The 8,116-nt window shown below is 42.2% G+C and overlaps 1 non-coding gene across 1 annotated transcript; it reads left to right on the top strand.

Moving 5' to 3' along the window:
* The first annotated feature begins 1,558 nt into the window (after positions 1-1,558).
* On the top strand, positions 1,559-1,630 carry TRNAQ-UUG (transfer RNA glutamine (anticodon UUG)). Its single transcript has one exon. It is a non-coding gene; the product is annotated as a tRNA-Gln (tRNA).
* Positions 1,631-8,116: the final 6,486 nt, after the last annotated feature.

Consider the following 8,116-nt stretch of genomic DNA (forward strand, 5'->3'; position numbering starts at 1 on the left):
CATTGTAATAGCCTTTATTTGTGTATCTCGAAAGCGTACGTTACTAAGTTGCAGGAGCTTCAAAATTCTGCAGTTTGTATGATTTTCGAACTCAAGGCACAATCACATGCATCAGCTTACAGCCAACATCTCCACTGACTTCCAGTATAGAAGAGAATCATGTTTATATTACTTTTTTTGGCCCATGCAACAGTTTATCACTGAATGCAGGAGAAATGCCTGGTATACCACCTATCTGTTTGATTCAGTTTGTCGGAGACCACAATGTGGCTTTCCCTTCGATTATTAATTAAATCATGCTCTGGGGGTATGCTTTTGGCTATTTAGCAGTCAAACATTGGAGCGCCTTCCCCAGTCATATCTTCTATTCAGGTTCAGAAAAGCTCCAAAAACTATTCTCTTTGAGTGATAAGTGAGGTATTGCCATGCAAACAGCTTGTTTTAGCCTTAGCACCAAAATCCTCTATTTGGGCAAAAGATGGGCTCTGCGAGCTTTTTTTTAATTAAACGTAACATAGCAAAACATAACATACATTAGTTTGGCCTCAGAATGCTAACAAAAACTGGGTACCATACAACCTTATTTCCAAGTATTCTATTGTCGACCTGAGTCTCATTTAGCTTATAAAGCTGAATCAGAAGTGGTTTATTTATGATAAGAATGACTTCATTTTATTGACATGCCACTGATTTAGGGAGCTGAACGGGTGTGGTCGAACAGCCTGGAAGGAGACTGGCATATGGAGAAGTATTTTTAAATGATGGAATGTCAGGTGGGTGATTTGCTTATTGAAACGTTTTACTTACTACCAACAGAGTTTAATTAACGTGTATCCAAAAATTGTGTATATTATTGTGAAATGCTGTACATGGGTGGTCACTGAATGTTGGCAAGCATGCTGCAGTGTCAGAGATCAATCTCAGAGCAAAGGCAGTCGCACCTCGCAGACCATGATGAATTACTTCATTGGAATTTCATGCGTCAGGCGTGATTTTATATGGAGAGTTCAAATAAACAAATGTAAAAGTCCTACTTGACGCTGTGAAAAACCTCGCAGTGCCAGGCAGCGTCCACTCTCTATTAGCCAAGTTACATATAGTAGTGGGAGGAGTTCCAGTTATAGATATATATTATTATTTTTTTTTTTGCAGATTTATATAGTGAGAACTCGACCCGAAGGTACTGGAGCGCTTTACACGAGCACCAGTTACGTTCCAAAAGGACACATTCATTTTATCGTCCTCTGTGAGTGGTTTCTGACTATCTTGTCTGCTTACCTCTAAATTTAAGACATGTACCACAGCCTGCCAAATGCTCACCTTGGTAATTAAATCTACAGTGTACTTATATTAGCATAAGAAGGCGCTGACTGTGGTGTTGCCGTTTGCTTAGGCACCAAGCAAATATGTATATTTTGCGGCAGTTTAATTTTACAATATAAATTCATCTTGCATTTGTTGCCTTTGGGACACATCAGCAAACAACACTTTATGATCAGTGTACTACTCTGTTCTTTTATGTTTCATCAAGCACATTGTGCACGGAAATGAAACAGGCGGTCCCATGGTGTAATGGTTAGCACTCTGGACTTTGAATCCAGCGATCCGAGTTCAAATCTCGGTGGGACCTCATTTTTTTCCATTATTTTTCCTACTTTCTGTGATTGACCATGACATCTCTCCTATCTCACAATAGAAAGGACACTAGCTAGATGACCCTCGCAATGCATTTGAAAAAAATATTTTATGATCTACTGTTTTATAGTGAAACCTTGGTCTGTGCATCCGTTTGCTCCTCCTGCACCTGATTGATGGTTGGAGCTGCCTTTCAGTTGTACTCTGCCATCTGATTGTTCGGATGAAGCCGATGAGTCTGCCTATCACATCTAATTGCTAAAACGAATAAAAGGAGAAGATACGAAACGTTTCATTAAAAAAAAGACAAAAGGACCGATAAGTTATATTGTGCAGACATCTTTATGGTCAACACGAAATTTTCACATTCGGAAATAAGCACCACTAGAGCAATTATCGACGGAGCGACATGGGTCGCAATTTTCACGTGGAGAATGTAATCGTACTCGAAGGGATATATTATCGTTTATGCCTCAGGTACAACTATCACGGTGTATTTAATGTGTCCGAATTTTTTTTAACGCTGCCAAAAAGGTACTCGTTTTTCTATTTTCAAATAAAAAAGCATTTTTTTTCACTTAATCTGACCTAAGCGTTAGATAGGTTATCAGTTTTCATCGGGCCGGTTATGGAGGTGAAACGACTACCGTTCCAAGATGGCCACTTCGACAAACGTTTACCATCGCCGAGCTCTTACTAAATCACTACAGCGCATGCTTCGCAATTTAGAATGTGTTTGGAGTGGAGGCACCCCCTCGCCCTGCTGCTCTACAGAGAACAGCTTTACAATGGAAGTTATTTGTATTGCTCTTCGTGCCACTCTTAAGTCGTCTAAGAGCGCCGACGGAACAAGGGATGTGTTAAAAAGAGAACAGGAGAGAGATAAACACGATGGTGCTATGTATGGGTCTCGTGAATGGACGATCGTTCTTACAAACACGAGTATCTTGTTTTCTCTTCAGATTAATATAGGGTTTTACCTAGAGCGCTGAAAGGTGTGAGCAAGAAAGTGGCACAGAACATGGGGAGGGACAGGATATTTTGCCATGTACGTTGCTGGTGTAGCGAACATTTCTGAAATTGAGTCCATTCTCAAGCACTTCTGGAAAGAGCAAAGAATAAAGAAGGAATAGGACAGGTAGGAATTTGTAACTCAGCTGCACTTGGGCCAGATCAAGCAATATTTGATGAAGCTCAACGTAGCCAGACATCTCGCTGCGTCAAATGGAGAGACAGTGCGTTATATTTACCAAGCTATGGTGCATTCCTGCTCTCTCTGCCATAGATGTCATACACAGTGCAGCCTAGTGCCAGCTCAACACAGATTGCAGCACACTTACAAAGAAGAAACATGAAGAAATACATATATTTCTCCTCTTTGCCCCTCTATCGGGAAGGCATACAATTTTGAAGCATTCCCACATTTACTTGTCTTGGTAAATTTGGGAATGTGCCTAAATACATTGGTGGGTGCGTGGGAACACCCACTTTCCACACATGTAACGCCTGAGGAACGTACAGCGGCGACTTGCGTGGGTTGGTAAATCTGTCTTAAGGATTGTGTTACTCTTGTGTCACCCTGTGTGACGTGAAGGCAACACTATCCTTTGATAAGTCTGGGACATTGTATGTTGCTGTAAATGGTTAAAGGTCAAGCCGTTCTAGTCCAATTTGGAAGCTTTAAATTCAGATCTCTGCAACAGGAGTTCAAGCAATTGATTTGCCCTATCAATCAAGAGACCAGAATGTGACAACCAAGAAGGCATCTTCCTCCCCTATACCTCTTATTGGCTAAGTTGTCTATATGACAGACTTGAGGACATGCACAGTTTCTGGGGCATTGAGGTTTATAGGGCAGAAATAATAATTGACTTTCCAAGTAGCAGACTGTAGGAAAGTGGAGTATTATGTAGTAAGGCTGGTTAGGGTTCACAATGTAATACTCTCAAAGTGCCCCAAAGATGGCCAGTGGATTCACAATAATAAATCCTTAGCTCAAAGCTGGTTGTGTGATAAAAAGCAGTCAGGATTTACTAGCTGAACATGTGTTAAGCATTTCAGATTACCAACATAGACGACAAGTAATTGACACAACTCGAAAGGAATACAATTCCAATAAAAACAAAAATAAAGCAGATTTTTATATAAATTTAGACACCATAACAAAGTAATTCTAAGTATAACCAGAAATATGGATTTATGTGCAAAAATAAATCAGTGCAGGTTAATAGTGCAAAAATGTAGCGTTGTGGTCAATGGTAAAAAGTACTAGTGACCTTTGGACACTTGCAGGTCGAGTTGTGCATAACCTACTGGGGGTTAAGGTGATGTGGGTCCCAGTACCAAGCCACGTCAGTCAGTGCGATTTTATCTGGCTCGAGAGGCCTGGGTGCAGAGGTGTCTTGGCTGTCCTTGGTGCTGAAGCAGGAGTTGCGGGTGAGCTGGCTTTACTGCATAGACGATGCTGGTGGGGAAACAGGTGGGAAAAGTCGACAACAGGGCCACTGCTGTGGTTGGTTGAAGGTGCTGTGGAGTTCCCTCATTTTGCAGAGGCGAGTAAAGAGAATGGTTGCCAGATTACCACCAACAAGCCTTGGCAGCATTAAGGTCAGCAAGATGTTATATCAACGTCTGGGGGAAAACGGTAGCCACCTGAAACTTGCTAGAGGGCAGGACTATGTTTCCCACAGTACACTGGACCATCTACATTTGGGTGAACCTTCGGAGGGCCAAATAGCCAGCGATTCTTTGGTTCCGGTGTGTTGTTTTTACCTGCGGACTAATGCCTCTACTCGAAGGGAGTCTGGGGTTTTCATTTGGCCCTCAAAGTGGTCCCTCTGAGGAATCGGTCTTTGGTCCTGACCAAGTCGCAATCGTGCAGTATCAGGATGATTGTCAGAGGTGCAGGGTGTCACAACTTGGTTTTGTTCAGGTCCTGTTGTCGCAGACTTGTGTCTCTTCTGTGTCCACTATTGTTATTAGAATCAGAATAGAGGTTATGGCACCAGGGATGCCCCATAAATCCTAAATGTAGTGGCATTAGGGGTCTGGATGCAAGTGGCCAGTGGGGTACAAGCCCCAGAGTCTCATCTGACCCTGAGTCGACCACATACTTTAATTTCCCCTCTTTTTCCTCTTTCTGTGCTTGTTGCAGTCTGCATCATGCACAGAATGCCAAACATGTCCCTTCCTGTACAAAAACAATCATCCCCGCAATACAGGCACCCTTGCAACATGATGCAAGGGTGCGTGCGCTGGCGCATGGCATCCAATTGTGCGCCAGCGCAAGGGAAAGCACATGGAAGTGTTGTCTTGTAGTTAATACGATGTGTCCCTGTGCTTTTAAAATGGCGCAGCTCGGCGTAGCAAAATGGCATGCTGTGCCGCGCTGCGTCACTTTGTAGTAAATGAGGCCCACAATATATAAAATGGGAGTTGATAAACACATTGCAGCAATCATCATTAGTAAATTCAGTGCATTTTTATCTATTTATTACTTGGTTTGGGTAGGGCACTGTAGCCGGCCCCACCTGAAGAGCACAAGTCTCGCAGGGCAGACACCACAGTGTTTAGACTTGATTTGTCTGAGGTCACTGTGACCCTCCAGTATCCAATTTGCCTCATGGTAGAACACACCTGGCCCATATCACAATGACTATGTTGTATTGTAACCGATACCTGACACCAGCTGAGCATAGAGTCCTTTGTTTTGATACAGTGGCCAAAGCAAAAAAAAGGTTGTAAACAAACATTTATTAGAACACAGACAGATTTTAAACATTTATTTAGACATTTATTAACACGAAAGTGTTATGATTTAAATACTGTGAGAGGAATAAAAGTAGAGCCAGCCGATCTTCCCTAGTGGTGTGAGGGATCCATGTCAAAGCCTTCTCTCACACAGAATGGCAGCAATGGGCTCACAATGCAGTTCTCAAGCTCGTTTGGCTTCTCAAACAAGTGCCAAAAAAAAGACACGAAATATCTAAAAAGTTAGCAATCTTTATCATTAGCCGAGTAAGCAGAATGGGCAGAATTGCTCTGTTTGGACCCAACTCCTTTCATCAATCTACAAGACCATAGCTGCACCTTTTCAAAACATACACTGTTCAGCGGTTGGCTGATCTCAACTGTGGCGAAATAGGGGATGCAAGATAAATCCCTGTCGATACGCACCCTGCTTTGGGCAGGCCAAGTGGGGCATGGAAGACAGCAGAGTGCATAGGCAAACATCTGCAGTGGTATATATTGTGGCTGGAAGGCTTCATCCTTCTATTGCATTACATTGTGAACTTCATGTACTGAGCAATCTTGTGCATAAAATACCGCTCACGTTGTAGCACAGTTACTGTATTGTCTTGGAACATTTTATCTGAGTTTGCTAAAGATCATATACCATGCAAAGCCAGCTACAGGTTTCCCACTATTTGAACATGTGTACAAAACTCCTAACATAACTTATAACTCTCTCCTCTTTCACAATAGCATCAAGATTATTCCTATTAACCCACCTTGATTGAACTATATTTGTCAATAGAGCACAAGTTCACACGCGTCATGTTTCTCTTGCTGTATAGCGAAGGTACACATGTATTTCATGTTCAGTATCATAGCAAAGGAGTAATATGGATGCCCATATCACTCAAATGATTTGTAGAGATGTAAGGAAAGGTACCTATCATCTTTACAAGAATCTGAGCCCATGGACGAATGGTCATGCTTTGGGACTAGAAGCTAAAGCTTGAATCCTTATTGTTTTGAATTTGCAACCAAGAAAATGAGGCAATAAATGGTTGTAGTATTAGCCAGAATATAGAAGTTAGTATTCATCGATTCATTTGGATTTGATGAGAACATGATAAACTGATCTAAACACAGATGTATTTATCGCTATTTAGCAGGAGGCACAGACCACATGTGGGGTAGTGTTACAATGAAGTAATTAGTGGCATTTCAAGCTGATGGGATGCAATGCACCCTGTACGCTGACCTTGATGGCTATTAATTCAACCCAAATGATGCTTGGAAAGGGGAGTTCCTAAGTTTTTTTTTATTTTCTTCATTGAATCGCAATGAATCGTGGGAGTCCCAGGTATGGAAATCAAATAATGGTTCTGACAGTGAGGTAGAACATTATCTGCATGTCAGAGCCATGGCCTCTCTGTTTTAGTGAAACAAGCACCAGCTCTAGAAGTTAGTTTGACTAAAATAAAAAAGTGTTCTGAGCGAGGGTAGCAAACACGGTTCCTCTTCAGCAATCACCGCTGACTTCAGCAAATGCCTTCCACTGGAGGAACAGATATCCCTGTCAGGCAGGCAGGGATCTGTAATGTAGATTTTTCTAGTGTTCATGACGGAAAATCTTAATTTTATTAAAGACACGGAGGCGAGTATTATGCTTTCTTATCTTGCATTTAATTAAACAGCAGCCAAGATAAGTAAAAAACTACAGTTCCCAGAGGGCCAGGAACACACTGGGCCATGGGAACGAGAAAAAACGTGAATACAGTAACCAATCACAGTAGACCTATTAGATAAACACCCTAACTGACTGCGCAGCTTCCTCTTTTCGCTGGCGAGCAGATCAAGTATAGTCATTAAACAAAGGGAAAATAGATAAAATTAAGGATATAGCCAGAGTCCAGGAACAGAAGTCTTGAAGCAGGGGAATCCAAGGAAGAGCACAAAGTAGTCCAGAACGATGGTGCAGGAGCGCTGGAGAAGGAGAAGATGGAGGTGAAGATCGAAGTAGTCGAAGTGAAGATCTTCTAAGATGAAGCCGGCGGCAGGGCTGGATTCGCTGTAGGGAGGGAGAACAATGTTAGAAATGTTGCGGCGGGATAATACTCGCCTCCGTGTCTTTAATAAAATTAAGATTTTCCGTCATGAACACTAGAAAAATCTACATTTTATGGCAAGACCGGAGGCTCCTATTATGCTTGTTTAAAGCATATTAACAACATCAGAAGCCACAGTATGTACAGGTTTGCAATAGAACATGCGAAAAATACTGTCATTTGACCAGTCTGCTGATCTCAAAATGTCCTCCAAACGAGAGCCAGACCAAAAGGCTGTAGAAGCCATGGCTCCCCTGGCCGAAAGAGCCCCGAAAACGGAGACATCAATTCCGGCAAGAGACATGACCCAACGAACCCAACGGGCGAGGGTAGGAGAGGAGACAGGAAGATGGGGTTTACGAAAGGAAATGAGGAGTTGAGAATGAGAGGGCGTTCTGAGATCAGCAGTTCGGTGTTCGTACACTTTTAAACATTGTCCCACACACAGTTTGGGATGATCTGGAAAGTAAGGATAAAACACTGAATCCAAATGAGTTTTAGTACGTCTGCGTATTTGAAACAGGACACCTGTAGGAGAAAATTGGCGAGCAGAAACATCTAGAGCCTTAACATCAGATACTCTCTTAATAGAAATTAGACACAGTAACATGGTAAGTTTAGCGGATAGCATTTTGAGAGAAAGA

This window comes from Lissotriton helveticus, chromosome 5_1 (genome assembly GCF_964261635.1).
Source record: "Lissotriton helveticus chromosome 5_1, aLisHel1.1, whole genome shotgun sequence".
Classification (NCBI taxonomy): Eukaryota; Metazoa; Chordata; class Amphibia; order Caudata; family Salamandridae; genus Lissotriton; species Lissotriton helveticus.